The sequence below is a fragment of the Bemisia tabaci genome, chromosome 4, assembly GCF_918797505.1.
Source record: "Bemisia tabaci chromosome 4, PGI_BMITA_v3".
NCBI lineage: Eukaryota > Metazoa > Arthropoda > Insecta > Hemiptera > Aleyrodidae > Bemisia > Bemisia tabaci.
The window spans coordinates 41166991-41188877 of record NC_092796.1 but is presented as its reverse complement, the minus strand read 5'-3'; the positions used below and the strand labels follow the sequence as shown (position 1 = coordinate 41188877).

Here is a 21887-nt window from a genome sequence, read left to right as displayed (position 1 = left end):
GCTACTTGTCCGCAATGACCTCTTGGAGGGTCGGTCATTCTGGGTGTCGTTGTGGCATTTGGATTTTTCTCTCGGAAAATTTCGATTCGGGCTCATTTTTGTGATGCTGATGGTTTCTCGGTCAAACTACGCGTCGTAATGACGTCATTCTGCCACCGCGGGGGGGGGGGGGGGGGATGCAGGCGACGTGCCTCCGGTTCCTTCGGGACGCGCCCATTAAACGCAGATGCTGCTGCAAAGAACTCAGCACTGATACGATGATGCCGAGCTGAGCGGAAAGATGCGTATTTTTAATACATGACAGCTTAATCTTAACAGTCCTGAACAAGGCCATTCACTTAAATTCTTTGCAATTTGCTTCATATGTTTAAAATTATTTATTCGAACTACATACTAACTGTAGCTAGTCAATTATTTTACCACTTTCTTTCTTAACTCTTATGATATTAAGTAATTAATCTGTTGTTTATTCTACATGCATTACTTATAATTTAAGTTGATTGTATATATTTCCTGTATTGGAAGCTTACAATAAAATAAATCTTAAAAAAGGGGAAAAAAAAAAATGCTTGCGGTGAACTTCAATGGGTGAACACACTGACGTTTGGACCGCGTTTATCAAAAAGGAACCAAACCGCATCAACTATTGCCAAATTTAACAAGGCAATTTCATTTTTTACACGAGAATGTTTGTGCGGATTTCTTTGAAAATTTCAAGGAATTTGCTCTACACTGTGAAGACAACTTACTGAAAACACAAAAATTTGCTCAATAGTTTTCATGTAAACAATAAAATTGCCCGATTTTTGGCGATAGCTAACGTGGCTTGGTTCTTTCCTGCTTAAAGCGGTCCATTTGTGGGAGGATGCCTTTGTGATTATCACAGCATTCCCTTTCACCGACACAAACTTCGGAGTCAGTCTTTCACTCCTGGCGCACAGTGAAGTGAATCAATGGGAGAAGCCGTGCTTAATGTGGGAACTTCGAAGGCTTGCATATTTGTAAAAAAGGTAAAGGTAGAAGTTTAAAAGTGGTCCACTGGTTTTCTTGTGAAATTGCCTTTCCGGAGCAACCCTTACAATGTTAACATGACAGGATAAACATCAAAATTTTGCAAATCCAATCATCTTTCACGTTTACGGAGAGCAAATATGAGCAAATTGAGCGCGCCTTCAATTTTGTTCGTATGCAACATTGACAATCATCGAGCACAAATAGTTGCATGTAGTGTTGCGTTTCTTAAGTCGAATCTTTGCTTTTGGTAAAACGCCACACATTGAGGGAGTCAATACGACATCTGTGGAAGCTGTAAATGTGTATACATTGGATAAAACAGAACGTAGAGGTTTAAAAGTGGCTCTGTTGGTTTTTCATACCATTTCTAACTTCTCCAATTGGATCATTCAATGTGCAGCGTTTTACCGAATAGTGCAAATGCAACACTGAACGCAACTATTCGTTATCGATGGATTTCAATTTTGCATACGCACAAGACTGAAGGCGCGCTGGATCCATAAGTTCTCTGCATACATGGAGAATGACTAAAACTGCAAATTTTGACGTTTATCCTGTCACATTATAAATTTTTATGGGTGCTTTAGGTAGAAAATCTCACCTGAAAACTATTGGAACCATTATTAAACCTCTACGTTCTATATTACATTATATACAGTTTTCCCATCATAACAACCTCGCTGTCCCATTGACTCGCTCTCCTGCGAGCTTATCATTGAACTTGATAGACAAAGCGACAAACGAAGAATACAAAGAGATAAAAGAGCGATCCTATTGGTTAGAATCGTATTGGTGGTTGTAATAGATTATAGAGGATAACGACTTTATAGTATTAGAAGTCCCATACGCCCTTTTACCGAACAATGCCTCGATTAGGTTCATTGGCGGATCCAGCCAATTGGCAAACTTGTTTCTTCTCCATTTAAACCTATGGAAATGTATCGATTCTCGGAGGAGTCAGGTGCTCCGACAAGAATCGATTATTCAACACGGGTTTAAATGGAGGAGAGCTAGCGTTGCCAAATTGGTGGATCCGCCTCTGATTATGTTATTAATGCATTAGTCAGAGCAAGAAGATCTGTATGAGCGGTTGTTACATATGAACCGCGTTTAACAGAAAGGAACCAAGCCACATCAGCTATTGCCAAATTTAACAGGGAAATTTTATTTTTTACGAGAAAACGTTTGTGCGGATTCCTATGAAAATTTTAAAGAATTTGCTTTGTATTATGGAGAAAATTCCCTGAAATTTGCACAAAAATCCACACGACCGTTTTCAAGTAAACAATTAAATTGCCCGATTAAATTTGGCAATCGCTGATGTGGCTTGGTTCCTTTCTGTTTAACGCGGTCCGCGCGGACGTATTTCTACCAAACAGACCTACGTGCAGGTGAGAAATATGGGGTGTGCACGTCGAAGCTGGATGAGAAGCAATGTAAAAGTGGGCGTGATTCCTTTTGAAGAATTGGAAAAGCGGGATTTTACATTCTATCGAACAGACCTATGCGCCAACTGAATGCGAGATTCATGAGCCGCGGGCATGGCAAGAGAGCGTTATGGACAGGGCTCATGAGTTAAAGACGAAGCGGAAGCGGGATGACGGCGGTTCCATCTCCGTTGACGTCACTGGCGCTTTATTATTCTTATTCACTCTTACGGCCAGAGAACTAACGAGCACACCCCATATTTCTCACCTCCACATAGGTATAATTGGTAGAAATACGTCCATACGACATATTGTTCCAACATCTTCCTTGTCTATCACTTCGTCTACCAATTGGACGTATTTCTACCAAACAGACCTATGTGCGGGTGAGAAATATGGGGTGTGCTCGTGGAAGCTGCATAAGAAGCAATGTAAAAGTGGGCGTGGTTCCTTTTGAAGAATTGGAAAAGCGGGATATTGCATTCTATCAAACAGACCTCTGTGCCAACTGAATGCGGAACTCATGAGCCGCGGGCATGGCAAGAGAGCCTTGTGGACAGGGCTCACGAGTTAAAGCGCCCCGACGACCATCTCCCCGTCGTTAGAGTGCGCACTTCATTGCCGCTGACGTCACTGGCGCTATATTATTCCCATTCACTCTTACGCAAAGAGAACTAACGAGCACACCCCACATTTCTCACCTCCACATAGGTCTGTTTGGTAGAATTACGTCCAATTCCAACAAACAGCCCGCGGTGCGACGCTCCAGAGCTGCCCCGAATTCGGTCACCTCGATTCACCCCGATTCCGAGCTCCTTCCGCGACGATGGGGACGACCCCGATTGGAAGATGATTATCGCGGCGAGAGTCCAGCGCGGCGTCTAGGGATGGAGGGATAGAGGGGTGGGGGGGAGGAAGTGGCGGTGGTGTTAATCAGCGATGACCCTGTTGTCGGGCGACGGGGCCGCGGCGGCTCCGAGCTTGGACTCGGCCCAGGTTCCCCGAATCTGGAGAAAAATCGCACAGCGCGCAAGGGACGAACGGGAAGGGACGGGAGGGAGGGAGATCAAAGGAAGCGGGAACGATCGGGAGGAGAGGGGGCACGGAGGGTCGCGGGGGGAGGTGCGGGGGGCTCCCGTGCCGGGAGTTAATGTGAGTACATGATTGGAGTAATCGAAGAAATCATGGCGGAGCATTGTTCAGATGATTTCCTCCTGAAACTATGTTCGGAGGCTCCCCGATATTGGGTCAGGCGAGGTTGCCAAACCTACTCATAAAGAGAGAGTATTGCTAGAATTCCTTTATGGGGGAGCTGAGCGGTTGAGATATCCCGGGATGGCGCCGCAACTCAGCACGAGGATCACTGCTCGTAGGTAGTTCTAAAATTTGGATCAGTTGTGCTAATCAAAGATTCGTGTTTTGATTGTGGATCTGAGGTAAGTGAAACGAAGGGATGCTCTACCCCAGACTACCCCAAAAACGACATACTGGGGCCGTCCCTGAATTACGTAACGTTCTGAGGGGGCGGGGGGATGTCGTTGCCAGCGTTACGCGGCGTTACGGGGAAATGGAGGAGGTATACAGCGGCGCGTAACGTAACGAGTTAAAGTGATTTTTTTTCGAGTCTCTGTAGAATTTTTCGTCGGACGTCTTTAGAAGTTTTGAAGAATCTCGAAAACGTTCTCTGCGATACTTTCACGTTTCCTCACTAAATTAAAACGCCAATCCGTTCAGTAAATGTAAGGTGATATTCAGATTATTTTTTATCTAAATGGGGAGGAGGGCAGGCAAGCTTTAAGTGATCTTTTAGAGAGGTCTAGCTTAACGTTACAGGGGGGTGGGGGTGTCAAAAATCGCAATTTTAGCGTCACATAATTTAAGAACGGGCCAAATGCTCGATCGCGTTGGTTTCGTTACTTTCGTTCCAGTCTTGGCAAGAACTTTATCCATGAAGAAAAGATGACCAATAAGAATAGAGCATTTTAGGATTCGAATACTGCTTTAAACCTCCCGCGAGAACTAAAACGAAACCAACACGATTGAGCGTCGGTCTGATTTATGTTGAGGTGAGAAAAGATGAGACGAAAAATTAAGCAACGTGAGATGACGTGAGATGCAGATGGGCTGATTCAGATCAAATGCGTCCGGTTTTTGAACCCACTTGACCACTCTGACCTCTCACAGGTGCCAACTCAATAACCAAAGCCCATTTTGAAACCGGGTCCAAGGGCCTGGGCCTCTGTCTCGCTTTGGACCGCGAGGTGAGGGAGAGAGCTATACTGGCAAGCCACTATCTCTCTCCAACCCGCTCAGTTAAATGGTGCGAGTCGGGGGCGAAACCCTGCCACACTCTGGAAAAACACCGTATGAGCAATCAAATGATGCCAAACTTCCTTGATTAAAAAGTTAATTTCCAAAAAAGTTTCAAACATATATTTTGATTAAAATTTTAATTGAGGAGGGCTTAAGCTGCTATAGGGATTGAGGCCTGAGACGTAGTTTATTAAAATGACGATTGTTAAGAGCACACATATAATTGGACGCATTTCAATCAAAAGGAACTAAATCCATTGTTACATGAGCCATGTCACGCATGTTCTTTTTTTGGATCTCAGTACTCACGTCGGATTGGTGATAGGTCCTTTGAATTTAAATACATCCAATTCGACAGTACAACTATGGAAGTACCTTGCGAGGGTGTATCTCCAAAGTCATAACTGCGGATTTCGTGATTTTATGCATCTTTACCTATGAGGAAAATATATATCGATGGTGAAACTACCAAACCACGTATCTCGGTTTGCGACGTCGCAGACTTCCTGTCATACTTTATTTTTTAAATGAAAAACTACGTAATGTCCAGTCTTGAGAATTTCTGTGATTTTTCCTCTTCGTGCGAAGAAAATTCTGTGAAAATTTCAAGGAATGATATTGATTTGGTCTATTTCAAAAAAATAAAATGTGAGCGTAGATTTTTAAACACCGCAAACGAGATACGTGGTTTGGTAATTTCACCGTCGATATATTCAATTGACCATTATTCTCTTGTGATCAAAATTCTCAGAAATTTTTGAAGAAAAATAATCATAAGATATACAGAAAATTCGCATTTTTTCAAAAGATATTCGGCCACGTCGGCGTGTCGATAAGGCGTTTTGCCTCAGCACGGTGGAGCACTCCACTGGTAATTATTGCGCCAGGATGACGTCAAGAATTAGTTCGTTTGTCGTGCTCAAAGTTGGCACTGCTCGCCGAGCACTCTGCAGGAGAAGGCAACCATAACGAATGAGGGCTCCCCTCTTTCATCCCTCCTCGCGCCCGGAACCGCGTAACCCGACTTGAAAACCCGCGCAGTTACGCTCTTTCGGCCTCGCCCCTCCTCGCTCCGACCTTTGCCCTGCGATTTTCCATCTTTGCGCCCCAACTTTTCCATTCTGACCCATTTGCACTCCTACTTTTATCGTCCAACGACCAGCCTGAGAAGCGGTTGTCGGGTCCAGAGGCACTTAATAGGGAAACTTCGCGCCAGACGACAACTCCTTTTCGGGAGCGGAAAAATCTTCCGCTTTCCTCGGTTCGCGAGATCGTGTGCCTGGGATTTCCTCCCGACTTTTCCCGGAAAAGTCTCGCATTATTCATCGGAGAAAATATTGCGTGTCGTCGTCATTCGATCACCGTTAAGCTCAGCAGTGGCGTGGCGCGTGCTTTGCGATATTTCGATTGATCTGCCATTCAAGCCTATGGAAAAGGATCGATAAACACGATGTTCGCGACGATCACCTTAATAATCGATTCTTTACCATAGCCTCAAATGGGGAAATTTCGATGATCGATCATTCACGCTTCACTGCTGAAGCTCAGCGGTTTGACCCGTTTCGAGAGAAGTCATTCCCTGATTTTGATCGGTTCAACGTTATAAGAGCCGAAATTCAACCGAATTTCCGAATACTAGGCATTTCAAGTTGTGGATATTTCTTGGAGCCTGGTGACACGGAAAAATCCCTAGGTTAATATTAAATAGTTTTAGGCGAACTAGTCATATCCGCATTAGTCCTGTTTAAAGAGCTAATCTGTTTTGCCGTACTAAGGAAAAACGCCGTATGAACATTCGAAAGTTGCCAAATTTCCTCAGATAAAATATTTAATTTTTGGGAAAGTTATGAATAGTTACTCTTGATATTTGCGGATAACTTTATTGTGAATAAAAAACGTAATGAGGCAAGCAAGTTTGCAAAACTTTGGTATGTTCGCGAAACGAAGTACCCAACACGTTGTTCAACATCCACCTAGTAGGTAAGTCAACAGTTGTTGAATGTTGGAGCCCCGAAAGTAAAAGCTTCCACTATTGCCAAGATAGCAATGCTGCCGTACTAAGGAAGAACGCCAAATGAACATTGGAGAGATGCAAAATTTACTTCGACAAAATGTATATTTTTGAGGAAAGTCATGAATATTTTTCCTTTAAAATTTCAGAATCCTTAGGGAAAATTGCGAACAAAAATTATCCGTTTGGGAGGAAAATATTCATAAGTACACCAGAAAATTGAACATTCGAGAGTTGCCAAATTTCCTTCAATAAAATGTTCATTTGGACGTATTTCTACCAAACAGACCTATGTGAAGGTGAGAAATATGGGGTGTGCTCGTTAGTTCTCTTTGCGTAAGAGTGAATGAGAATAATAAAGCGCCAGTGACGTCAGTGGCAACGAACGAGGGTAAGCTCGAGGGCGCGGCAGCTGGGACATCGTCGTCGGAGCACTGTAACTCATGAGCCCTGTCTACAACGCTCTCTTGCCATGCCCGCGGCTCATGAGTTCCACATTCAGTTGGCACATAGGTCTGTTTGATAGAATGTAAAATCCCGCTTTTCCAATGGGCTTGTTGTAAACTTTTGCTAGAGCAAAAATAAGAATTGTTTCTTATAGATAATGCCTCAAAAATCACGATGAGCGCATCGGCAAAGTCTGAAATGCACTCATAACTTCACAATCTGCGTAAGAAATTTGCGTTTTTTTAAGCTTCCCGCTTCAAAAACGATACTACGGCACAAGTGAACATTTTGTTAGAGGAGTCGCTCCATCGTCGGCGATATTCATCATGGCCGACGCTTGCGCGCAGTTCCGCGCGTAATTCGAGGAGAGTTCAAGGTCAATCAATTCGGGCGTGGAAAACATGAACGTTAAAACACGCCGATTGTTATCTGGTCTAATCCAGTTCAGGTATTATCTCGTCCCATCACACGTGTTTTGGCGGATTGGCGTCGGCCATGATGAGTATTGCCGACGATGGAACGACTCCTTTTACAAAATGTTCACCTGTGCCGTAGTATCGCTTTTGAAGCGGGAAGCTCAAAAAACCGCAAATTTCTTACGCAGACTGTGAAGTTATGAGTGCATTTCAGACTTTGCCGATGCGCTCATCGTGATTTTTGAGGCATTATCTAGAAGGAACAACTCTTATTTTTGCTCTAGCAAAAGTTTGCAACAGGCCCATTCTTCAAAAGGAATCACGCCCACTTTTACATTGCTTCTTATGCAGCTTTCTAGAGCACACCCCATATTTCTCACCTCCACATAGGTCTGTTTGGTAGAAATACGTCCATTTTTGAGAAAAATTATGAATATTTTTCCTTGAACTTCCCAGGAACCAAACAGGAACTTTAGGTGAAATTGCGAGCAAAATTATCTGAAAAATTGGACAGAAAATATTCATGAGTTTATCAGGAAATTCGTGTTTTATCAAAGGAAATTTGGCAACGCCTAAAGGTTCATACGTCGTTTTTCCTCGGCACGGTAGAATGGAGGGTCTCTCGTCTCTGTCAACAATCGAAAAACAAGAATCGTCGTTAGAAGGCGACGTCACACTTAAACCCTCCATTGCACCGGGCGATATTTCCCTTCCGGGGCGCCGCGCGCGGGAGTCGAAAGTCGCGCGCGGACCGAGGAGAGGACTTCTTCGACGGGAATTCTTCTCCACTTTGTGCATACATGAAAATAAAGTGGTGGCTGAGAGCCCTGGCCCGGCCCGGCCCGTGGGCTCGGGCCATGCATTATTCAATTGTTTGCCGACTTTGATAAATTTTACATGTCTGTGTCTTCAAAGTCGCGACCGGCTCCTTGTTTACATATGGCCCGGGCCAAGGGGGGGGGGGGGGGCGGGTGGGGCGCGCGCTCGCGAAAAAACTCGATTACCACGACGTGGAGTGGCGGGTGCAGCGGCAAAAAGCATCCGCGTTGCCCTGTGGTGCCGCCCCCTGCGGTTTTCGCCGACCGCTTCCGCCCTGGAAAGACCGTCGCGGTCAAGGTCGAACCCCTTCGCGGAATGAAATTTGGATGTCCGCTCCGTCCAGTGGTTCGGATGAGCATCGGAAAAATTTGGATTCGCTGTCAGCTTCTCGAGTCCCTTTACCCTTAAGGGTCGCCTTTTACCTTAAGGGTCATTCAGCGGATTAAAGGCACGCTACGGAACGTACGAAACAAGAGGGACATAAAGGGCAGTGGCGAGGGGTGGATGATCGAGTATCGATATTTCCCCAATTGAAGCTATGGTAAAGAATCGATTGTTAAGGTATTCGTTTCAAGCACCCTGTTTATCGATCATTTTACATAGGTTTAAATGGCAGACCGATCTATACATGGCAAAGCACGCAACGCCACTGATAAAAAGTAAAGGTTTCAGAAATGTGTAGGTCGAATAACCCGGAAAATTTTACGAATTGTGTGATCTTCGTGGCAGTTCAGGACAGTGGAGCCCGAGATTTCCTGACCCTCCGTTGGTGTTATTAATGGGATGAATCCATCGGAGGAAGTCCCCAACTTTGGAGGAAAACACTGGTTTAATTCTTGTTATGCCATACATACACAATCCTAGCACGATTCCTTTTAAAAGAATCCGCATAAGGAATTGAAAACACTCGAATTGGACTGAATATTTTGCAAAATGGAACTATTATTTCTGGCTCATCGGAAAAGAACCTGTGTATTTAGGGAAACTAATGACCTTTACGTCTTTTCCGGATTACGCCTGGAATATTACAAAATTTAATCCAGTTAATAAGTTGCTCGATGAACGACATAGAATAGTATGTTGATGGCTGATACTTAAGTATCAAGAGTGGTCGGAGATAAATGTTTTCCTCGACTCTTTTATTTACTCAATTTTATCAAAAGTTTTGCTTTACTACAAACACGGTGATTGGCGCAGATTACAGTGACAATGCTTATTGCGGTAGTTTTTTCACTACCTAGTTACATCGTGTGGGATATATTTTGCAACACGGAACTACTATTTCTAGCTCATTCGTAAAATCTTTCATGCACACAGAGGAACTAGTGGCACGGATGTTGTTTCTAACATGAGTCGGTGATAATAGATCCTTTGATGCAAAATTGTGTCTATTTATTGTTCTATAATTACAAATTTATGCAACCGAAAAATCTGTCAATGCAATGGAGCAATCGGTTAATAACCAAACTTCTTTTTTCAGCAGGCTAATTATTGATTTTGATATACCAAGCTATAGACAAAGAAGACAAGAAGGTAATGGAGCAATCCTATTGATAAGAACGGCTGGTTGCCATATGGACAGAAGAGGTAATGAACGAACTAAAGTAAATTGCAACCCGATTTTTGACACACTTCAAGAATGTAGCAGAAAATCTGCCGTCTTCAGTTTAAAGATGGCAGTACGTACGAAAATCTAGAAGGCCGCAAGTCTATTAACCTATTTGGGGTGGACTCTCACTGTAATCCAGTGAGTAAGATTGAATTTATTTTCAGCGGAAGGTCCAGGATTGCTTGAGAGTAACCTATAATATACATTCAAAACATCTCAGATACTCCGCTCTTGGCATCTGAAGGACGTAAATGCATGAGGTAAATATGAAATTGCTTCCAGAGGGTCAATATTTTCGCATTAACAGCCTGTCAGTAACACACGAATGTGCCTTTTAAAAACTGAGAGAAAATGGAGGACCGAAATAACCCTGTGCTCTTTTCCGGTATACACATGATATACCTTTATTTCTCCACATTTTCAAGTTGCGAACAGAAATGAATTTCGTCATTCCTTATTTTCAAAACAGATAAAACATTGATTGAATAATCATCAAGAAAAAATATTAGTGGTTAATTTTCGATGAGATTTGTTTGGTGTATGATGTGCGATAGGTTTTATGATAGGTTATGAGGTTAATTTCAAAGTTTTTTGATAGTTTATTTGAAATTTACGACCCCATGAGACATGCATCTTCGTGGCTTTTTTACGACAAGTGGAAAATTTTGCTTTCGAAGCTCTATTCTTCAACCATGGGAATTTTCTCCCTAAATTAAATTAATAAAATAATAATATTAAGAAATACGGAAATTATAATAATATTAAAGTCTTTCTATTTAAGTAGTGTTTTCAAAATTGATCTATAGGAGTGAGAAAAGAATCTCGATCCTCAATTGACCGATCAAGACTTTATAAATTGTAAGGTAGTTTACTCTTTTAAAAAAAAAAAAAATTAGTAAGCCAAAGATTCGGGACTACATCTAGTAAAAAAATTTAAAATTTGATCAGGACATGGTTCCTACTACTCTGGAGAGCAAAGCCAAATGAAAATACGATATATTTTGTTTTTTTGTTTTTTGCTTTTTTTTTTTTTTTTTTTTTTTTTAGAGCAAGGTTTCAGAGTATTCAAAACTAACTCACAGCAAGCATTTCGAACATTAATACTAACTCAGCGTTTAATACTATCAGATTTTTAAAAATCCACCAACAAAAGTCTCTAACTATTGAATTAAATAATACAGATTTGGTGCGGTGATACTGGGGACCTTTAAAACGACCTTAAGCGTTGTAAAAACAAAAAATAAGTAAGCAATATTAAAGTGCGTATAGATCAAAAAATTCAATATACCTTCATGTCACTGTTTCCAAATAAGGTTAATTTCAACTGATGGTAAAGCCCTGATCTGGGTCCGTGGAACCGCCCTCAAAAAATAATGCTACCGCAGCAGGAGCTCAACAGAATCCAACAGTTTGCGCTTCAACTTGGCAACATAGGGTCCCTCACTTTTTGCCCGCGGCATCCACTGCTCTCCATCTTACTACCCTTCCCGCATCCTTGTTTTCGGAGTGGTTGAGATGTCAAAACCCTAGTTCGGAGCTGCTTTTTGCGGAGATAAAACCTCACCTGAAGTAGCTCTTACTCGAAGCTTAGAGGACACATTCTGCACCAGCTAGTGGCGGGGAAAAAGCTGTTGTTCTACCCGCAGAAAATGTATGTACGAGGATTAAGGCGTATCAGAGATGGATACTGGTTAGATTCTACGGGCTCGCAGAGAGCTGGTAAAAGTAAGCGAGCATAAAAGGAGGCCAACGTTTTTAAAGCCTGCTTACTAAGCGGTTTAGCACCTAAGCGGTGAAAAACCTTCAAAACCACGTTACTCATTGATTTTTTGAGAGGAAACGTGTCAATTCAATGGCTTAAAATTATGTATAGTTATTCTCTCCTATTCCATAACATCCTTTAAGCTCAGATGATCCAATAGTAGTCACCGAAATTTTAAAACTCTTTCAGCAATTAAATTAAGGTTTCCCGGTCCCCGACGTAAATAGCCTGGTTGCTGATCGTCGTAAATTAAGTAACTAACTAACCATCCTATACAAATTTCAAGTTATGATGTTAAATTACTTTCCCCTTAAAAAGAAAAAAAAGAAAAAAAAGGATATATAGGGAAAAAGATCTGCAAATTCATTAAAAATAAAGTCGCTAAAATTTAAAAAACTTTTCTTAGGTAAAGAAAGTGTGAGTTCTTTAAATTTTTGCGATTTTATTCTTAATTTAAGAGTACATTTCTTGTTTTCTAGCCTCATTTTCATAATCATTTTAAAATATATTGTTTTAAAAATCGTCCATCGATGAGTAATTTTTACAAATATGACAAGGCACAGTGTTGAGTTTCACGGAGAGGTCGTGAAAAGTGTCTTTTCTACAAAGCTATAATGTTAAAGGCCTTATTTAAACTCCCAGCATCACAATTTCAACCACGCGGGATTTCTGAATGGACAAAAAAGTGTTCAAGGGACAATTATGAATACAGCCCCTTCTATGAATGACTCAAATTTGAATTTCTGTGAACTAGGGTCCCTATTCACAGAATGGTCACATTTTTCATTTAATAATGTATTTCAAGTATCACTTAGCATTCGCACTCATTGCTAACAGTGGCGTGGCGTGAATTGCGATGTATCGATTGTTCTGCCATTTAAACCTGTGATAAAGAATCGATTATTAAGGTGTTCGCTGCGAACACCCTGTTTATCGATCTTAATCCATAGATTTAAGTGGCAAGACAATCGATAAATCGCAAAACACGCCACGCCACTGTTTGCTAGCAATGCGCATCGTTTTGTCATTAACGTACGGCGAACGCTATTACTTGATTAAACAACTCGACTCCCTGATACAACTATTCGTACTCTATGGATGTCAATATTGCATAGCCACAAAATTGAAGGCGCGTTGGCTTCCCTCGAAGGTTTTCTTCAAACGTGAGGAATGATGATGCACAGAACCTGGTCACTTGTAGTAAAATACTGCATAAACACGGACTAGCACTATTATTTTGCGACAACCCATTGAAAAGATCCATTCAAGTACAACAACACGCTTTCTACTACATGTTAAAAACCAAAAAATTACTTGATAAAACCACTTAACAGAGGTCAAAACTATCACTTTACATATTATTAATCGGACTGAGTTCTTATTGTTTTATTTGTATCAGTTGGAACTGACGAGAGGAGATGATTTAAAGCGGAAGAAAAGCTGAGTATACCTATCACTCCTATCCTGCCATGCTGAGTAAAAACGCCGTATGAACTATCAGGCGTTGCTAAATTTCCTTCGATAAAACGCGAGCTTTCTGGTAAATTTATGAATATTTTCCTCTCAATTTTCCAGATAATTTAGTCCGCAATTTTACTCAAAGATTCCGAAAATTTAGAGGAAAAATATTCATAACTCTCCTAAAAAATAAACATTTCGTCGAAGGAAATTTGGCAACTCTCGAATGTTCATACGGCGTTCTTCCTTAGCACGGCAGTATCACCCATGTGTTTTTGATTTTTGCGGGGTCAAGAGCGCGGGCAAATTGGAGATTCCACGCACCAAAGAGAAATGTTATTTAATATTCCCCGTCGGTCAAGTCATGACGTCAGCTTCCCCCATTTCTATTAGGACTCTGTGTACTTTTCAGTGCAGTGGCGTGACGTGCTTTGCGATATATCGATTGTTATGCCATTTAAGCATATGGAAAAGGATCGATAAACAGGGTGTTCACAGCGAACACCTTAATAATCGATACTTTACCATAGGTTTAAATGGCATAACAATCGATACATCGCAATTCACGCCACGCCACTGCTTCAGTATGGATGTCTACGAGCTGGGACGATGCAAAATCCGTTTCATTTCGCAATGGATGAATCATAGCGCTCTCCTGCAAACAGACGCGCTAGGCTAGGCGTATCTCCGTGTGCAAATGTTGATCACCCGGCGATGGTCGCGGTGTTATCATTCCGCGCTCAGTTCGTCCGCGAATTTATTAAAGGAACCTCACATGCCACTCGATCCTCCCGCGTTGCAGAGGAGAGAAGAAACGACCAGCGGCGACTTTGCAAGTTAGCAGCGCTGTTTAACCCTCATTTAAATCGATTGAAAATATCGACTTCAGGCGAAGCATGCAGCCTCCCCGAGTATCGAGTGTTTCACATGCATTTAAATGGAGGAAGCACAGTGCTGCTGTAACTTCTAAGAATCGCCACCGGTGACGACCAAATTTTTGAAATCGAGTTTTTTTTCCAATTCTCTAAAGTGAATTAAATCTCATACTTTTAAAAGGGCTTAATTGACACCTAGAGACCAGATACAAGGCGGGAGGAATGAAAAATTAGAATAGGTGGGAAAAGAGCCTCTCTTGGCAGTCTCCATGAGGAGGGAGCAGGCTATACTCAACTTTGATGTTTGACTCTGTTAAGAATCAAATGGCAACAGTAGCATCACTAACTGTATGATGTCCCTGCCAGTTTCTGACATCGAGGACCCAAAATGGCGTGACACTCCTTAAAAAAGGAACTCCAGGATTGCCTCAGATGTGAGAACCGAAGTTTTTTGGATGTGAGAACCGAAGTTTTTCGGATGTGAAAACCGAAGTACTTCAGATGTAAGAACTGAAGTTTCAGATGTGTGATCCGAACCTCGACAGCTAGACCTAAAGTGCTCAGATGCTCAATCTGAAAACTTCAGATATCCATATGACTTAAACTTCGGGTCCCACGCACGAAGTTTTTTTCTCCGTGTATATGCGCCACCCATTTCAACCAATAGGATCGCTCCATACACCCTAGTCTTCTTTGTCTATGGCTTTGTCTATCAATTTAATAATCAGCCCGCTGAAGAGCCTTCAGAAATCTCCGATTACTTCGTGGCCGATTCATGTCAATCCGTCGAATTTGCGTGGGACACGGTTCTCGACGGCTGAATTTTCATGATGACGTGAGCCCGGGTTCGGAACGAAGGATATGAAGAGAGCGGTATTGTTGAGCGGGGCCCTCGTTTTAATTACACGGTCGGCTACGGGCGATCGGAGTAGAAAATTTACAAGTTAATTAGCGGAGGCGTAATTAGCGAAATATGTCGGGGAGCCACGGACACGGACACGGATACGGCGGAGATTCCGGATCGGCTCGGCCGTGGCGTTGGCGTTGGGTGGCGAATGAAGAAATCTATTACTCGGCCGCGGCCGATGCTATGTCGCTATTGTTTAGCGAGTTTTCTCGGCTGACGGCGTAATTGCCCGATCCCGATCCGATCGCGCGATTGCGGCCCGGGGGTGCCCGCCCCGCCGAGGTTGCCTGCTCGCCCGATTATGTTCCGGAGTTCCGGGATTCGGAACTTTTTCGTTCCGGTTTCTCTCACTTCATGACCGTCAAAAGTTCCGGGATTCTCTTTAGCGTTATTCAAAAGTTCCGGAAAATGCAAAAGATCTGGAACATTCCGTGAATTTCAAAAGTTCCGGGGAAAATTTAGGAAATTGTCAAAAGTTCCGGAATTCGGCCCTAGTTCCGGGAAATGGGAGGACGGTATGTTACCCTCTTTGGTGTCACGGAAGGGTTGGGACAACGGAGAGATGCAAAAAGATGAGTTGGGAAAAAAGAGGAAAGAGGAAGAGAGAAGAGAGGAAGAGAAATAAATTCTTCTTTCTCCTATTCTTCTCTCTCTTCGTATTTTCCTCTTTTCCCTCCTCTTCTTCTCAGTGGCGGATCGGGCCAGAAAAAGGGGGAATAACAAGGAAAAAAGAAGGAAAGGGGTGGAAATAGGGAAAGAAAAAATGTGCCTCTGAAAATTTACTGAAATGGTGTCGAGACAAAACTTCAGAACGATTTAACCAAGTTTACTAAACCAAAGGTTACTCAATACCAAAGAAATAAATAGACGACCAAATAATAAAGACCAAACACCAAAATAAAATTTCTCTAAAAAAGGTATTATTCGTCAATTTTGAACTTTAAAATAATACACAAACTGTATGCTAAAACTGCTTAAAATTCAATCTGACAGGACCTTTTCGGCAAGTTTTCCGAGGGAGTCCCCCCAGACCCCCCACTCGCCATCAACAAATGCCCCCTTCCAAACTCGCTCTTGATCTGCCACTGCAGTTCTTCTTCCTCTTTGTCTTCTCCCTCTTGCTCCTCTTCTTCATCTTCTTTCTCTTCCTCCTAATCTGATTCTTCGTCATCTTATTCTTCTTCCACTTTTCTCATAACTCTTCATTTTAGAATTTAAAAACACACACAGAAAAGAGAGTGAAGTTGATTTAACATTCTGGATGTTGAAAAAGTGTGCGAGAATTTATGAAATGCTGAATTACCCGCCACAGCAGTTAGTTTTACACCTTGGTATTGCTGAATTAACTGCTGTAGCGGGCAATTCCGCATTTTATAAGTTCTCGCACACTTTTTCTACATCCAGTATATTAAATGAACTTCACTTTTTTTCGGTGCAGTACTCTGTTGTACCTTAACTAACTAGCCTGTGCTTTTAACTGGCGAAGAACATACTCAAAAAATTCCAAAGGGCGCGGAAATGCTCCAAATATTTCTAGATATTATGTATTTAATCAGAGGAAATCCAGCATCACCAGAAAGTTCATACGACGTTTTTCCTACGGAAGGAGGAGAAGAGCACACGGAGCCCGAGACGACTTTTCCGGGCGGTGGCAACGGGGGATTTAGCCGGGTCGATCCGGGCTGGGGTGGTCGCCTGACAAAGTGCAATTAATTAGCAGAGCTATTTTAGCAAACAGTAGCTGGATAGCTCCGCGCTGTCGGTTCCCCAAAGCATGAACAGCACAACTCAAAACACAGAGCCCGGCGAGATACGCTGTTGTGGGGCGGCGCGGTTGCGCCTCTTCCTCCGTCCGTCCGGTCTCTTTTAATTTCGATTCCCGTTTCGATCACTTATTAAGTTCCCATTATTCCCCGCTCGGGCTCGGAAAAGGCCCCCCGTTCGGCGGCACGTGAGCCTCGTTTAATAAATTCGAACGAAGCGCCGAACGGGGAACGGAGCGGGACGACGCAACCACTTCGTCGGGCGATCAACATTTGCACAGAGAGATCTGCCCCGGTCCCGGCGTGTTTGTTTGCGGGAGGGCTCGGCGATTCCCGAATCATCCATTCCCAAATGAATCCGATTCTGGAACGACGAAGCTCGGCCTTTTAACCGGGGGGAGCTGCCGGTCCAAAAATGAAGTTTTCGGAATATGAACCTGGCGCATACTCTTCGAGTGGAGAACGGGTCAGTTGCGCTGAAGTCCCTTCATACTGAGAGTCAAGACGACATTCCTCATGGAGTCACAAATGGGAATATACAAATTAACAGTTTTTTGTAATATTTGATCGGCCCATTCTCAAATTCCTTTCTCCGTTCCTTCTCTCATTCCCTTTGTTCCTTGTCGAACCCGTTATTCCCCGGTCCATTCTATATTATATTTGCAATCGGTGAAAATGTAATCTTTAGTCCCGTTTGTGACACTATGAAGGCCTAAAATACGGGAACCAATGACTCTCAGTATAAAGGGGCTCTAAGTTGCGCTGGTCACAAAATCGTATTTTGATGCTTGATTCTTAAGCAAATATTTAGAGGCTCGGTACTACTTTTGTGCCCAAACCTCCGAGGTGCCATTCTATTTGAGTTCGGAACTTCCGATTCAGTGATGGACGAATCTCAACGTCGGTGCGTGATTTTGGTCGAGGTGGTTTTAAAAAGGTGCGGCCTATCGAAAATCAACGGATCTGATTGGTCAAATCTGGTAACAATGGTGTCAACTGGTGTTGGTGATTGATGAGACAAACCGGGACAGAAGTTGCCAAAGAGGTTCGGATCTTTAAATAAAATTCCCTTCTTGTCAACTAGCTAAAAATGATAGGATCTGCCCAAACGGCAAATCACTACAGATGGGCTACAGAACGACTATTTCAACAGATCTTATTATTTTTAGCTAATCTACAAGAATTAAGTATCAAGAAAATTCTGACACCAGCGCAACTGACCCATTTTATTGAAAATAATTCCTCCGTTTGATCATGACGTCGAATAACTTGTCTGGTACGGCCATGTTAACAGGATGACGGAAGAGAGGCTGCTAAAGAAGATGCTTATTATTAGACCCCTCCTGGGAGGAGACGAAGGGGACACTGGGGACGCGACGCCCCCAGTGAAAGGGTGGCGACAGGGGGTAGCTTAAATAAAATGAGGGAGTGTCAACTCCCTGAAGGGTTTTGGGAGGGCCAGGTACTGTGGCGGTTACACTCCCGAGCGCCCCAAAGGGCGAACATCTAAAAATTGGTCTTTTGGCTACAGTTAAGTCGTGTAAGAGAATTTTTTTGACGACTTCCCTTAGAAATACCAAGCCGGGTCAAACTGAATTGACTATTTCTTCTCGAGGGAGTTACATACAGCGAATGAGGAGGACCGAGTGAAAAAGCGCCAGTTTGTTACCGAGAGAGCGGTGAAAATTTCAATTAACGCATTTCTTACCTTCAAAAACATATAAATAATACACAGGTAATGCGGGTAGTGCGGTTTTAGTGCGGGGAGTCAATTTAATCCGACTTAAGACTTTACGTATAAAAAAAAAATATTGGGCGTATTCGGTTTACAAATGGCATCTGAAAGTGACGTGATACAAAATGTAAAAATATTTTACCGCTTTGGAGATTCATATTCTCGGAAAAATTCGCAAATGAGGCAGCTTTTTTGGAGGAGAACACGATCGTGATCCATATTTACCTGGAACAAAAGAACGATGCATAAATTAATACTTACAGAGCACTGAGCTACTTTCCGATTCACTGAATGATTATACAAATCTTTCAACTTAGTTCGAAAACAGGGTGTGCGCACATGTCCTATGTCAAACAATCTAATATCACTGGAGGCCGTTTTCATTCAAGGGTTACTTAAATTGTGCAACGTCCTGTTCATCGAAAATACGGAATTCAGTGAACAAACACTGGATCATAGAGACTTGTGCGATGAAAATTGGCCGATTCAGATGAGCCAAAACATGAGGATAAAAGATCGGATAATCTGCAGATTTCAGCTAACAAGCTTTTGTTAACACCCTTAATTCGTAAAAAGCTATGGGATAAATTCTTCGAATTAACTGTTATTAAAGCGTTTCCCTCATAATATATCCTTGATACTGCTACTAGTGAGATTTACGATACTATTTTGAAAGAGAGCAAACCATTGAATAGAAGTGAAAAATTGGTGATAGAAAAATGAATCCTCTAAAGCGCGAGTTTGGATAGTCCTTGTTCGGAAAGTTAATTATTATTTTCATTACACAAAAATTACACCACAACGGCTGCTCAAAATATCACTGATTTTAACAGTAATCCCTGAAAATTATGTGAAATCTTCAGTAAAAATGATCTAATTTTAGTTTCCGAGTAAGAATACGAATTTTGTGTGGAAATTTGGAAACGTCGAAATGTATTTAACATTCTTTCATCGGAAAAATGACGATTTGTACTTCGGCGAATCTAGTAAGAGATTTCCGAAAGGAACTTTTACATACACCGTAGGTAAGAAAGCAGGGCGAGGTCTCTAAAATATAATGTCTCCGTCTAAAGCATTCGCATGATTGAATCATAGAGGGCAAAAATCCTTCAGTCTCCTGTCCATGTGATAGCCTTTTCTGTGTCAAGCCTTTTAACTTTGAATAATTTCGAGGAAGCACACCAGGCATACGGCTCCCGGGGGAGGGTTTTTTTTTTGAGTAACCTGTTGCCGGCGACGCAAAGCCGGAGTCAAAACGTTGAGCATGAAAAAGGGATCGGGAAACGGAGACGGGGGCAGGGATTTTGAATTAACGGAAGGGTGCTTGGGCCTTTGTTGCATGCGCTTTCCTGGAAAAGTGGGGAATCATGAACTGTGGAGTTGGCTCGACCGCGCTCCGATCTGAATGACTCGGCGCAACCTATATTGTTGCTGCCCTTTTTTATGAGCAGGCATTGTTCCCGGCTGAGTAGATTAAAGGGGCCGGAGACCCCTTTCCCGCCGTCCCCGATTCGCGGTGTGATACCGGAGAAATGTCTGAATTATCGCGATTCTAGCTTGTTCTGCCACGGGAAGTAAGTTGGGACCGAGAAAGGTCGGTGCTAATTTTTACAAATAATTCGTATGATCCCTTCGGCGAACCAACTAATCAGTGAATGCATCTAGAGGTGAAACTTCAGCACGTAGTGATATAAATGTCATTCGCCTTAAATTACTGCCGCGCTGAGGAAAAATGGCGCATGAACATTCGAGTGTTGCCAAATTTGTTCCGATTAAATATGTATTTTTGACGGAAGTTATGAATATTTTTTCTTGAAATATACGATTGGACTAAATTTTGCAATTAAGAACGACGATTTCTGGTTCATCCTTAAAATTATGTGCATAGAAACTAATGGTACATGCGTTGTTTCCAGACTGCGTCGAAAATTGTAGCTCTTAATTGTAAAATAATGTAGTCCAAATATTTTAGATTGAACTACAAATCAATTTCTCTGAAAAATTTTAGGAGAAATATTCACAAGCTCCACTAAAATTGTTGTTTATCCAAGAAAATATGGCAACGTCTAAAAGTTCATAGGCGTTTCTCCGTATTTGAGACACTAATATATGACATTACAAATCATTTTTCATTCGACGCATACAGCGCAAACAGAGCTCTAAGTCAACACATCAAGACTCTGCTACTCTCAGTAGGTCCCGGTCCGACCAACATAAAACGCCTTCAAATGCGTGTGATACTGTGCAATACACCAAAGTTGATATAGTTGTATTCTTAGGTTTGAACCTAACTCAGGGAACCTGCCCTAGCAAATAAAGCATGTCAAACAGTTAACTGATGTGTTTTAAGCAACCGCGCATACTTTACTATGCCCATTATTGTCGAAGACAAAAATTTAAGCCTCAACTGATTTAAGATGGAAGCATTATCATCATGAATGGGACCAACCAAAGAGGCTCGCCTCATGCAAAACCTATTTTTAAAACTTGTACCGCTCTTGAGCGCGCCCATGGCGTACCACAAGGTATATTTTGACAGGAAACGCAAACTTTTAGTCAAAATTTCGAAATTCCAAAAACCAAAGACGGCAAACGAGGTCTAAAATGCTATTTTGGCTCCTATTGCATCATTTTTTGTGAAACGCGGTATCAGGGAGTATTTACCGACAAGAAACACGAATTCAGTCAAATTAGTAAAATTCTAAAATCCAAGGTGGCGAACGTGGTCTAAAAAGCTATATTGTCTTTTTCCAAAATATCTATCCTTGCAATCGAGAATAATGTAATTATCATCTGTTCATTTTTAAAATAAAATCCTGAAATAATATGTATGGACCTTAATGTGGGCGCACTCTTCAACGCTGAATTATTAAATCTGCTTGTTTTCCCAACTTGATATCATCCGTCCGTGTTATAGGCGAAGCAACCAGGGCAAATCTGTTTATCACCACTCATTGATGACTCCAAGGTGGAAGAAAAAGCATGGTATATTGTATCAGTGGCAAGACGTGGATGATCGATTATCGATACTTCTCCATTTAAAGCTCTCGTTAAAAATCGATTATTCGTGAGTTGGTTGCGGACACCCTGTTTGTCGACCCTTTCCCATAGGTTTAAATGGCAGATCAATCGATATATCGCAAATCATGCCACGCCACTGTTATATATTACCACAATGGATGTTGTTCAACACCCCATCTTTCGAGGGATGATCTACGTTCATATTAGACGGAAAAACTGGTTTAAACTGGAAAAAATAGATTTTATTAATTTTTTATAATGTATTAGCTTAGACCATCAAAAAGTGATTATGTGACTTGGGCGACTAACC

General features: G+C 42.1%; 1 protein-coding gene across 1 annotated transcript in view; it reads right to left on the bottom strand.

Annotated features, from left to right (window-relative positions):
• The window catches only part of LOC109033553 (lachesin), a 519756-nt gene that overhangs the window by 389124 nt on the left and 108745 nt on the right, over positions 1–21887 (bottom strand). The window lies entirely within an intron of this gene.